The following is a 14,014-nucleotide window of genomic DNA, read 5'->3' as shown; positions in this document are numbered from 1 at the left end:
CCATCGGTGTTTGGATTATTCCCCCATTTCAGACCCTGAAAGGAGGTCGAGCCTTAATGCTAGTTAATACATATATAATAACCACCCAAAGAAGCAGCCTCACCACCTGTTGAATCAGTCTTTTGGTTCAGCAGGCAGCTGGCACAGGTTCATTTAACAGTGAGGACTGAGTTCCCATTCTGTATTCAGGGTCAAATTTCCTCCCTTCTTCCCCTGCAAACAGAGCTTCCTGTGTTGTGGCCACTCCAAGCATTGCCATCCTCCTTCAGGGCAAGGAACAAGTTTCACCCATCAACATCTTCCAGTCTCAACTGGAATTGGTCAAACCTGGCACATTTTCCTCCCCCCAACCCTTCATCTCTCTTGCACCCACCGCACTAGAACTTCTCAGCTATTGCTTAATTCCTGAGATCATTCTCCCCTCAGAAGGCAGGTGCTTCGTATGAAGCTCTTTGAGAAGCAAAGGCTGGCTGGAGTCGAGAAAGCAACGAGTGCTGCCTAGATGGAGGGCGTTCTTGGTGTGTCACCTGTGTGTGCAGAAGAACTGTCTCTAGTCTAAGTGGCTCTGTCTATTCACATACAAGTGGAAGAATGCAGCACAGACCACCCAGTCTCTCAATGCCTTTGGGGTACTAAAACAGCAGCAAAGAGCCTGCGAGACACGCAGTTAGTGAGAAGTGGCTGGTATCCTCTTGGATGGGGGGATGACAATCAGTGTAATTACCAGCCTTTGTACAAGGGGGGAGAATAGTGTGCTGAGACCACAGCAGCAGTGAGGGGATTAGACAGAGCGCTCCCTGTGGCATGCATAACCTGAACTGAGACAGGAATTGTCCTCAGAACAATAGAAGGATTTTGTCATCTTTCTATGAGAGTGAGCCTCCTCTACCCAGATTTTATCACGCATGCAGCTCCAGCCTAGAGTTCCTGGGGAGGATTAGCATAAACCTGCTGCCTACAGTCAAAGGGTGATGTGGAGGCTCTCGCTCTGTGGCACCTCTGCTACTCGCCATTCCTTTTCTGAGAGCTGCTGTGTAGCAGCAGCAGCTCACTCTCCTATCAGCTCTGCAGGAAGTAGCTGAAAGTGGAGGGTGACATGCTAACTTGTTGCAGGGATGGATGAAAGAGGCTGGGCCTTTGCTGCTCTATTGCCAAAGTCATGGGCTGTAAGAGTTGGGTCTAATTTCAGTTGCTGGGTTTAGTGCCTGGGTTTTGGTGGCCTGTTCCAGGCAGGAGATCAGACTCAATGTGTTAGTTTCTTCTGGCCTTAACTTCTATGACACAGGGCTTTTTTGGCTTGGTTCTAACTTCAGGCAGGCCTCAAAAGAAACAGGCAGGGGGGTTGGATGAAAGACTCAGGTTTGGGTTTAGGCCTAAACTTCCAAGGGCTAGGACCTGTGGCAGGAACCACCATAAAGGGCTCTGATGTATAGGAAGTGCTATGCCCTCACACTTTAACAATCAGGCCCTGGTTAGACATCTCAGCTTGGGCACCCACGGTCGCTTGTCAGTTCTGTAAATGTAGCCAGTCCAGAACAGGGCCCAAACTCAAGCCTGGTCTTACCAGGCTGCAAGTGAATGCAGTGAAGTTGCAACCACATGCTCAGACTGACCCTAAACCTCTGACTGCCAGAAGCTGGGAGGGGATGATGGATGAGTCACTCCCCCTGATGCTCTGGTACTAACCGCTGTTGGAGACAAGTTAGTGGGCTAGATAGACCATGGGTCTGACCCCATAGGGCTGTTCTTATGGTCAGTTTACACTGTAACTGAATATGGGGAAGTGATTGTTCACAGACTGGCTTGTATTGGTACTAAGGCTTTGGGCCAGCTCTGATGACAAGCATCAGCCACTTGTGGGCAAGCTTGCCACCCAAGCTGAAAAACACACACATGCTTGGCAACTCTTGTGCCTCCACCCTGCTGTATTTAGTTTGCATCATTCTGGGTAGCATTTACTTAAGGGAATTTTCTACAACCATGAGCTGTCCTCTCAGGCTCAACACGTAACTGACTTTCTTCAGAGACAATGTCAAGATCATAGTTATAGGCTTAAAATAGCATCCCCCAGCTGCATTACAGTAGCACTCAGCGGTTCCATGTGAAATCTGGGCACTGCGCCCACCCAAGCTCGTCAGAGTGATCGGTTTTGTGGTTAGGGCTGGGGTTCTGGTAGGCTGGTTGGAGAGGGCTGCCTAGCTAACACTAAAAACACAACCTAACGCAATCACAACCACACACGGAGACTGGCACTTCTTATGCTCCTACCGTAGGGCCTGATTGATGGAGATGGTGGCAGGCAGTACTTTCAGAGCACTGCAGCGGGAGTGTTGGTGCCATGTAGCACAGAATGTCTGAGATCCAGCTTTTGAAAGGAGGAGGAACAAAGATTCCAAGAGACGCAGGGGAGAGAGCAATGAACACCACCAATGCCACTGGAATAAATGGAGCCTATTGAGTTTGATGCAGAGCTCCTCCTCCTCCCCTTCCCCCCTTTAGCTGTCTTAGTCCACCAGGGGGAAGGGGATACTCAGGTTCCAACCCAGGGTCTTGATTTCACAGCATGATAAGGGCTTAACCCAAACCCCAGCACCAGGCTGTCAGAGCGTTAGAGGTCTGGCTTGGAATTTTGCATCAGGCATTGATGCCCCAGGAAACTGCCTCCTCATCTTTGGGGGTTTTAAACTACTGCTGCTTTAAAAAGGACTGATTGAAACTTAAATGCAGCAGTAAAAGCTGAGCTGGGGTCATGTGCACACTGAGTGTCAACGGGAACTTCCCTCTTTATCCTCTACCCACCCACCCACCCACCCACCCACCCTCATTGTGCTGCTCTCCGGCTACTGCGCTGAAGTAGGTTTTATTAGTCTGTAAAGCACTGTAACATTTTCCCCTGAGTTTCCACTTGGGTTAATAAAAGACATTTCACATCTCCGCCCCTTACCCCACCACTCGCTGTTTAACGGAGGGTGAAATGAAACGAAAGGAAGAAAGACGTGAATGCCTGGAATTTTTTTTCCTCTTGTCCTGTTTCATATGAAATTAACAAGGGCAATGTGCAATCCACCCCCTGTGGAGAATTCCCTGCATGCTTCCAGATCCATTAAGAAACTCAGGAGTGCTTTAAAGCCCTTCTGAGGCCAGCCAGATTAACAAGGGCAAAGTCCCAGCACCCTCTGGATTTTTAGCAGGGGGAGGGAGGTTGCTGCTAAACTTGGGTAACTTGGCAGCTGCCATCAGTCAGTGGAAATGGCACAAACTGCATGAACAGCTTTTGCTGCAAGCTTCTAACCAGCCTATATCTCATGCCCCTCACTTCTAAATGAACCAGATGGGCTAGGCCCCAGGGTATTTGCTCTTTGTAGGTGCAGCGCAATGCAGCAAGTTGCATCACCTCTGTGCCTCTTTCCCCTCCCACCTGCCGCCCGTTTAAGCTGTATATTCTTTGGGGCAGGGACTCTCTTACTTTGTGTTTGCACAGAGCTTAGTGGGAAGGGGCCCTGACTTCAGCGGGGGCCTCTAGGCGTTGCTGTGAAATAAAGAATAAAGTAACGGTGAGCGTAGCATGCAGCCATCACTGGTACATTTATGGCCAGCATCACCCTAATAGCTAAGTGCTACCATAAGACTTACAGCTCTGATGCTAATACCAATAATTGACTTGACAATTAAATGCAACTGCAGCATGTGTGAGAGGACAAAAAGAGCACGAGTCCTTGTGGCATCTTAGGCCTGGTCTACACTAGGACTTTAATTCGAATTTATCAGCGTTAATTCGAACTAACCGCTCAACCGTCCACACCAGGAAGCCATTTAATTCGAACTAGAGGGCTCTTTAGTTCGAATTTGGTACTCCACCCCGGCAGGTGGAGTAACGCTAAATTCGACATGGCTAGCTCGAATTAGGCTAGGTGTGGATGCAAATCGAACTTAGTAGCTCCGGGACCTATCCCACACTGCACCACTCTGTTGACGCTCTGGACAGCAGTCCGAGCTTGGATTCTCTGCCCAGCCACACAGGAAATGACCCGCGAAAATTTGAATTCATTTTCCTGTCTGGGCACTTTGAATCTGACGTTCTGGTTGCACATCGGGGCGAGCTCCGCAGCACCTGCCACGATGCAGAGCTCTCCAGCAGAGGAGTCCGGGCAATCCCAGAATAGAAAGAGGTCCCCAGCATGGACTGACAGGGAAGTCATGGATCTGATCGCTGTGTGGGGCGAGGAGTCTGTGCTCTCGGAGCTGCGCTCCAGCAAGCGGAATGCGAAGACCTTCGAGAAGGTCTCGAAAGCCATGAAAGAGAAAGGATACAGCCGGGATGCGATGCAGTGCCGCGTGAAAGTCAAGGACCTAAGACAAGGGTATCAAAAAGTCAGAGCGGCAAACGGACGCTCGGGAGCACAGCCCCAGACATGCCGCTTCTACGAGGCACTGCATGCCATTCTAGGTGGGTCTGCCACCACTGTCCCACCAGTGACGGTGGACTCCGAGGACGGAATAGTGTACCGGGACAGTTCCTCCTCGATGTTCGCCGATGGGGAAGCTGAGGAAGGGTCTTTTGAGGACGGCGCAGGTGACAGCGAACACACTCCCGCTTTCCCTGACAGCCAGGATCTCTTCATCACCCTCACAGAGATCCCCTACCAACCCTCCCCTGCCGTTAACCCGGACTCGGAATCAGGGGAAGGATCAGGCGGTAAGTGCTACACACGTATAAACATTTATTTTTTGTAACATTGTTATAGAAAAAATAGAAACTGTATTTACAAAATTCTAAATATTAAACTATATAAAGAGAAGGTCCACACAAATGGGGATAGAAAAATAATCCTCTAGCGACATTTCCACGAAGGTGTCACTCAGTTCCTCGCAAAGCCTCCGCATGAGGTTCGTCGGAAGAGGTGCCTTGTTGGGCGCTCCGTGGAAGCAGACTCTTCCACGCCAGGACATCCGAATATAGAGTGGAACCATTGCCTCGACTAGCATTGCTGCATATGGTCCTGGTCTGTGCAGTGCGTCCCGTAACATCCTGTCTTTCTGGGCACGAGTGACCCGCCTCAGGGTGATCTCGTTCTGCAAATACTGCATCTAAGTAGGGCAATTAGTGTAGTGTTACTATTGTTAATGGTTTACAATTAGGTTGCATAACAATGACCCTCGACTAACAGCCACGTGCGAGAGGCCACAGAGAACAAGCATCCATTGATCGTTCCCGTGCACTGGCGGGAGGGGCTGCAAAAGGCTCATCCTTTCTGCTTTGCACATTTCCTTTAGCAGGAGAGCACAGCTAACCACTAACTGATAAGCAGTATGTACTGTAAGGCTTACCAGGACTTTGTGCAAGAGGGATGCAGCTGTCTCCTCGCTTGTGCGCTGTCCAGTGCAATGGCTCCGCCAATGAGAGCGTATTCCGAAATCTCGGACTAGTTCTGAGATCTCCTGAGACTTGGTTCCCTCTTTGGTCTTGTTAACTGAAACTGACTAGACTGTGTTTACTGTTGGCAAACATGTATGTGTTCAAGGAAATCACCTACTTTTTCGCATCACACAGCTTCGGCTCTTTCCCGGACTGCCCCGGCATCCCCCTCGCAGAGGCTGGCTCAGATTAGACGCCGAAAGAAAAAGACTAGGGATGACATGTTCCAGGAACTGATGGCCTGCTCCAGAGCGGAGGCGGCAGAGCAGAGACAGTGGAGGGACACCCTGTGTCAGCAGCATCGCACACACATGGAACGGGAGGATAGGTGGCGGCAGGAAGACCAGCAGGCGACTCAAACGCTGCTTGGTCTAATGAGGGAGCAAACGGACACGCTCCGGCGCCTTGTAGATGTTCTGCAAGACCGCAGGCAGGAGGAGAGAGCCCCCCTGCAGTGCATCTGCAACCGCCCTCCAACGCCAAGAAGTCCTGTCCCCCCCTCACCCAAAGTTACAAGAAGGAGGGGCGGTAGGGGCCGTGAGAACTGTCCCTGCACCGCAGCAGACCGCTAATGTTCGAGACACCTCTCGCGCTGTAAATTTGTACAAGTTCTTTCCTTACAGCATCAACCAGTCCCAACTCCAAGTTTAAACCCCCCACTGTGTACTACATTATTAACAGCGGTTTGGTGTTACTCACTGTTTCCGTCACGTTTCTCGTGTCAGAAGACTTTCTGTGGGTGTGGGGGGGGGGGATTGTAATTGCAGTGCATAGCCCACAGTACCATGGTACAGACTTGGGTGCAGGGTCAACTGCAGGGCACACACAGACTGCAGTCACTAGGCACCAGGGTCAGTCTGTGTGGTGTATGCTGCCCCGGGTCTTTCGTTGATGTGTATGCTTGTCCAGGATCCTGGTGCCTGCCATCCCTGAATGTAAAGGCAGGCTTCCCTTCACATGCACTTCGACCGTAGCCACGATCCTCCCCGGTGCCCTGAGCCCCAAAAAGAGCCCTCATCCAGGGGCAGATACTCACCCTTCCCCCACACCCCTCACCCCTTCCAACGCCCAAACCCACAGCCCACAGCCGTCATGTAAACCCCTATCCAAAGACGGCACCCCTTGCCCCTTCCTGCAAACCCACCCATTCCTGCAACCCTCCCCCTACATGCAGAACCACCGTAAACCGTCCCCCACCCCACAGACCTATGTAGGAGCAGGAGGCTGTCCGTCCTGTTTTGGACAAGCGGTCTGTACATCAGTGCACACCTTACCCAGCACAGAATGCTTACATGTTTCAACCAAGAAACAGAAATGCAAAGTCAACGAAAGATTTATTATTAAGTACTGTTACGTTTCATTAGTTTTAAAACGTGCTTTGGAAGTGGGGGAAACTTGGAGAACCGGGTTTGTGAGCTCAGATCTAACTGGACACATACAGACACAGGCCCATGATCAGGCTCTCTTAAAATCAAGTAGACAGTCACAGGTTACCCTGCTCTGCGAGGAAACTCGCTTTCAAAGCCTCCCTGATGCACAGCGCTTCCCGCTGGGATATTCTCTCGGCACGGGTGTCTGGCTGATCGTAAACAGCAGCCAGGCGATTTGCCTCAACCTCCCAAGCGGCCAAAAAGGTCTCGCCCTTGCTCTCACATAGATTGTGGAGCACACAGCAAGCAGCAATAACTACTGGGATATTCTTTTCGCTGATGTCCGAGCGAGTCAGTAAGCTCCGCCATCTCCCCTTGAGACGTCCGAAAGCACACTCCACCACCATTCTGCACTTGCTCAGCCGGTAGTTGAAGAGTTCCTTCGCACTGTCCAGGGCGCCTGTATAAGGCTTCATGAGCCAGGGCATTAGCGGGTAGGCCGGGTCCCCGAGGATCACTGTAGGCATCTGCACATCCCCAACCGTTATTTTGTGGTCCGGGAAGAAAGTACCTGCCTGGAGTCGTCTAAACAGACCAGAGTTCCTGAACACACGCGCGTCATGAACCTTGCCCGCCCACCCGACGTTGATGTTGGTAAAACGTCCCCTATGGTCCACCACAGCTTGCAGCACCATTGAAAAGTAGCCCTTTCGGTTAATGTACTCGCTGGCCTGGTGGGCTGGTGCCAGGATAGGGATGTGAGTCCCATCTATAGCCCCACCGCAGTTTGGGAATCCCATCGCGGAGAAGCCATCTATGATGACCTGGACATTTCCGAGAGTCACTACCTTTGAGAGCAGTTGCTCAACGATTGCGTGGGCTACTTGAATGACAGCAATCCCCACGGTAGATTTGCCCACGCCAAAGTGGTTCGCTACTGACCGGTAGCTGTCTGGCGTTGCTAGTTTCCAGAGAGCAATGGCCACTCGCTTATGCACACTCAGGGCTGCTCGCATGCGTGTGTCCTGGCGCTTCAGGGCAGGGGACAGCAAGTCACACAGTTCAAGGAAAGTGCCCTTACGCATCCTGAAGTTTCGCAGCCACTTGTGTCATCCCAGACCTGCAGCACTATGCGGTCCCACCAGTCTGTGCTTGTTTCCCGGGCCCAGAATCGCCGTTCCACACCATGAACGTGACCCATTGCCACCATGATCTCCACTGCCCGGCGTACCCTGCTTTGTGAGAGGCCTGCGCCACTCTCCTCACCGCGCTGCCGGAGCCTCCTCGCCCGGTTTCTCATCAGCTGGCTGTGGAAGAGGTGGACGATAAGGTGCGAGGAGTTGACAACGGCCATAAGTGCAGCGATGATCGCAGCGGGCTCCATGCTCGCAGTGCTGTGGCGTCCGCGCTGTCACTGACCAGAAAAGTGCGCGAACAGATTTCCCGCCGGCGCTTTCAGGGAGGGAGGGCGTTTGTGAGTGACGGTTGAATGATGACAGTTACCCAAAACCACCCTCGACACATTTTTCCCCCAGCAGGCATTGCGAGCTCTACCCAGCATTCCAATGGGCAGCGGGGACTGCGGGAACTGTGGGATAGCTTCCCACAGTGCACCGCTTCCAAAGTCGACGCCGGCCCCATGAATGTGGACTCAGAAGTTCGAATTTGTGTATTTAGTATGGATACACAAATTCGACTTCATAAGGTCGAATCCACAAATTCGACTTAAGTAGATTCGAAATAGTCCTGTAGTGTAGACAAGGCCTTAGAGACTAACAAATTTATTTGAGCATAAGCTTTCGTGGGCTATGGCCCACTTCATCAGACACCTGAGAGGTCAGCTATCTTGGCTGATGCACTAGGGAGTGAAGTGGATACCTCCAGAGCTAAAAGCACAATTTGCTACAGCTTGAGCTAACATTTTAGTGTGACGCACTCAGCGTGGACCCAGAGAGGGGGACAGGTAATACACACTGGCCATGTTATTGGGAGGTCTGACAGTAGGACACCAGGCATTAGGGTGGCCAGACAGCAAGTGTGAAAAATCAGGATGGGGTGGGGGATAATAGGAGCCTATATAAGAAAAAGCCCCAAATATCGGGACTGTCCCTATAAAATCGGGATACCTGGTCACTCTACCAGGCATGTCAAGGCAGCTTGCATGGCTCCTGCCTCAGCTCTCTGGCTCTAGGTTCTCACTCTCTAGCCCAAGCAGTATAATCCACCCGATAAAGGATAAAAAACAGCCTCCACAGATCCTGCTCCCTGGAATCTTGGCTGTGGCCACTCAGGTCGCTGATGGAAGAGGAGGTGGGTTACTGTTCATAACAGTACATTGGCAGGAGATGGATTCCCGCTGCAAAATGTATCTACTTTCCCTCCCGCCCCCTTTCTGCTTTTAAAAGGGAGCAAGCACATGGCTTTAGCAGGTGGTGTTTCTGCTCAGGGAGCTTGGCTAGCTGCTGGCATGCAGCTTTCATCTCGCCCAGGAATGTTAATAGGGCTGAGCCCTGGCCTCAGTGAAGTGCCGGGCTTCGAGGCAGGGGAATGTGTTTGGAAACCCCTGCTCTGGGCAGCAGGATTATCGGATGTTCGGGCGCATTCTGCCAGGTAATAAATATTTTCCGCCAGCCCCTCTCCGTGCCCTTTTGAACTCCTCTCTCCCACCCCCCTCCAGCCTGGAGATAACCCCACCCTTTTGCCATGGTAGACCCTCCAGCAGCATGTAATGGCAAAGGCCAACTCAGCCTCCCTTAGGCAGGATTCTGCAGCAGGTATCTGTGCCTGCTGTCCCTTAGCCACTACCTGGTGTATAACAACAGACTGCCCTTCCACAGCATCTTCTTTCATCCACAGGCTACAAAGCACACTGTAACCCTGCATTAATGAGGCATCACTAGCTCCCTGTGTAGCTCTTTACTAGCATTATCCCCACTGTACAGAGGGCAAAGAGACACAGAACCGTTCAGTGACATGACCAAGGCCACAGAGGAAGTCAGTGGCAGAGCCAGACCTGGGAATTAAGTGTCAATTCATAGCTTTTAAGGCCAGAAGGGCCCATTAGAATGGAACATGTAGTCTGACCTCCTGTATATCTCAGGCCATTGCATTTCATCCAGATACTCCTGTATTGAGCCCAGGAATTTGTACTTGGTTAAAGCATGTCTTCCAGCAAGGCAGCCAGTCTTGATCTGAAGACATCAAGACAGCATTTCTCTGTCTCTAGAGTGTCCTACATTTTCAAAATTGACAATGATTTTTGGGTGCCAAACTTTTAACTTTAAAGGGACTGGGTTTTCAGATGATGGATTCTCAAAAACTCAAGTATTCAAAAGCACTAGCAGGGCAGTATCTTTGGCCTGCGGTAGCTTAGTAGACACAGCACTGGACTGATTCTAGGACACTTGGGTTCTGTGCCCGACTCGGTCACTGCCTCACTCTGTGCCTCAGTTTCCTCATCTGCAAACCAGGGATGATGATACTGATCTCCTTTGTAAAGTGCTTTGAGATCTATTGATGAAAATTGCTATGTTGGAGCTAAGTATTATTATTATTAGTTAAGTAGCTGAAGTTACTGAGTTATTGGTGGAGGTAATTATTCATGTGATGCTTTTAGCAACAAACACAGATATTAGGTAGAAGGTAGATTTAAGCCACCTCTAATTCACCTCTCAGCCTTAGGGATATTTGATCTGAGAGGTGTATTTATTACACAAGAAAGCTGCTGAGTTATACACTTGAAAGCACTGTTACATATCTGTTCTAAAACACCTTAGCATATTTTCACGGTATGTACAAGAATTCCTTGTTTTGAAACAGCTCCTATGTAAAGATATGTAAAGCATATCTAATTTTTTGACTTCCCCATCACAGCAGAGATATATATTTAGTTTTGCTAGATAAAGTGCATTAGTGGTGTTCTTATGTTACAGGTACTCACAGGTACCTTCTATGTAATTAGTTACAACTGTTTATTCATTGATAAACTGTAAGTAAAGAGGCGTTTCCCTCCTGACAATTGCTAGATTTAAAATATATTATAAGGTTAACACCTTACTGAGTGCTATATAATAACAGCTTACATTTTCATAGCACCTCTCCTCCATAAGGATCCCAAAGTGCTTTACAAGACTCACGCGCCATTGAAATGCAGTCATATCTGGGGTGGAAAGTGCCAACAGCACAAAGTAACACTACACAGGAATTTCAGTGTAGGAACCACCACAACAGCTGCACTCTCCTGGGACAACAGAGATCTCAAAATTCAGGGCAAAGCAGTATGAGAGCTGGGGACAAAGCATTCTCAGTTGAAGGGGATCCAGCTATGGAACGAACTTCTAGAGGAGATCAGACAACTCCAGAGTCTGACCATCTAGGGGAAACATTGCATACCCATCATGACCACCTCCTCCCCAAAATCCATTTCACCATAAGAATGTTACAAACACTGACACCCTCTTATACGCAAATGGCCCTCTCAAAACAAGTCCTGAAACAAAACAAACTAAACCAAAAAAACATACTCCAAGCAGAGTTTAGCCTGAGAAGAGCCAGAGACTCCATGAAAACCTAGGTTTCAGAGTAGCAGCCGTGTTAGTCTGTATCCGCAAAAAGAACAGGAGTACTCGTGGCACCTTAGAGACTAACGAATTTATTTGAGCATAAGCTTTCGTGGGCTACAGCCCCACTTCTTCGGATGAAAACCTACTAAGAGTTTCATCATTGCGATTGATTTCATGTGAAAAGGGCTCAGATTCTATGGTGATTGGCAGAAATATAAAATCCTTAGGTAGATCAAACAGACACAGCTAAAAAGAAGGCGGCTATTTCCAAACTGCAGGGAGAATTTTAGGTCAGCAGGATGTAATTTCCCAAGTAGGGAGTTTGGCATGGGGTTAACATCAAGCCTGCCTTTGCAAAAGATGCGGTGAGATCTTTAGTGATCATCAATGGTCAGGAACGTAGGTTTTTATATCCCTCTCAGGAACTGGCAGCTCCCCTGAGTTAGCGATAACTAGAGATGAGTAACAAACAGAACACTGCTCTGGTGGGAATGAGACCTGAAGCAGAGCTCTGTGTAAGCTCGAAAGCCTCTCACTCTCACCCACAGAAGTTGGTCTGATAACAGATATCACCTCACCCACCTCGGCTCTGATATCCTAGGGCTGACAGGGCTACTAAACCACTGCATACAATGGGTGGAAATGGGACAGCTACATCTTTGTTCAGCTACAGTGCCCTGCACAAAGGGTCCTGCTCTAGGATGGGAGCTCCTAGGTGCTACTATGATACAAATAATAAGTCATAAACTTGCATTCAACTGATATCCTGGCAGTGAGCTTGCCCGGACAGTACTTTAACCCCACAGTGGTTTGACACACCCACACCTTCCCATGGATGCCATTAGGATTTTTATTTTAAAGTCTCTGTTCTGTTTGTTCTTTGTGTTTTGCCCCATTGCAGAAGACTTAACAGGAGGAAAGAGAGACCAGTTAGAAATGTAGACTGAGGACAATATACAGGAAAAGAGATAAAAGAAAAGAAAGTGGTGGGTGGGACTGAAAAACAACCCCAGGCTTTTAGCCTCAGGAGATAGCAGCTCCCTGTGTTTGCAAACCAATGCCTCCTGGAGGGAAGTGGAGATCTATAGCTCTGGTCTACCTGAAAACATACATCATCAACTGCATGGTTTCCTGCAATCCTGTTGTTACCATCTCCATCTGGAAATGCAATACTTCCTGTGCTAGATAGTATCTTGTGCCACAACACAGGGTCCCAGCCGTAATCATGCCTGGTAATGGGCCTCATTCCAGGGCAATGTTAAACATTTCAGGTCCAAGCAGCAGAAGACCGCTGCACCATCTGCCGCCCAGAGGACAGTGGGATAGAAAGAAGATTGATTCATATTATGAGAGGAAGGTTAACATTGCTAGAGGTGCAAAGACTTTCATTAAGAAAAGCACCAGATCTTTTTCTGGGCTGTTGCAGATAAGTAAATGCATCCAACTAAGGGTAAAAGACCTAGAAAATTGATGCTCAGCACAGAGCAGAGAGAAAGATAATGGAGTAATAATAGCGTTCTCTCAGTGCCTTTCATAAGAAGATTTCAAAGTGCTTTACAGACCTGAATGAATTAAACTTTCCAACAACGTAGGGAGGTAGGGATCACCCCCATAGCACAGATGGAGAAACTGAGGCACAAAGAGGCAAAGGAACTTGCTGAAGGAGCCTAGCCCAGAGAAAGGAATGCAGCACACTCCATCCGACTACCAGACCATGTCCAAAACGATAAAAGGACAGAGCAAACTGTGTTGAAAGCTAGTGGCTCAGCAACCCTCAGGCCAGGTTAAGGAGGCCAGTTGGGTGCTGACAAATCACCTGATTGGCTGGCCCACCTGGTTGGCTACAGGGAGCCAGCCTACGGGCCTGCATTTGAACTCTGCAGCAGCAGGGCTCTGGCTACTCAATGCTTATAGCTCTCATTACTTCTGTGCTCATGTTACTCCAGTCTGCTTGCTTTCTGCTTCCAGTCCTGACCCTTGGTTCTGGTTCCTGGCTTCTGGTTCTGACCCCGAGGTATGACCACCCACACCCCAGTCTGAGACTGCTTTAAGTACGACCACATTATCACATACCTATCACTCAATGGAGAGCCTGCCTGGGAGTTAGTTCTGAACCAGAGTTCTTTCCCTTTACCCAAAAGCTGCTTGATCCTGAGCAGGTGCCAGGTTCTGTTATTTTCAACACTTCCCTTTAATAAGTAACAACAACAATGTTGTTGTTGCCCATAAATCAAAGGCTGCTCCTTGGAGGCTTTCAGAGTCCAAAAATAGTGGCACTTCTCAGCCAGATTTCCATCCGAAGGGGCGGGGATGGAGGAGGCGGGAAGATTGCTTCAAGCATTGTTGCAATAACTGATCACAGGAACCATCCCCACGACCCTGACACAGGATAAACTGGGCTCTGCTTTTTTTTTTTTTAAAGGGGTAACTACTATGCAAGTCCCTCAGCTCCCTGATATTAAAGGGGGAGGAGTAATCTCCCCTGGCTGCCCCTGAGAGGCAGAAATGAAACTGCACCGAGTGACTGCAAAGAGACAATAACTGTCTATACTGAGAGGAGAGGCAGGAAACAGACTAAAGCCAGCAGCAAGTCATTTGTCTGTGCACTAGACTGGTGCCAAAAAGCCGAGCTAGACTAGTTAACAATCCCCTCTCCAGCAGGCCCA

This window comes from Mauremys mutica, chromosome 4, assembly GCF_020497125.1.
Source record: "Mauremys mutica isolate MM-2020 ecotype Southern chromosome 4, ASM2049712v1, whole genome shotgun sequence".
Taxonomy (NCBI): Eukaryota; Metazoa; Chordata; order Testudines; family Geoemydidae; genus Mauremys; species Mauremys mutica.
The sequence above is the reverse complement of the archived record's forward strand: the minus strand, read 5'-3'. Positions refer to the sequence as shown.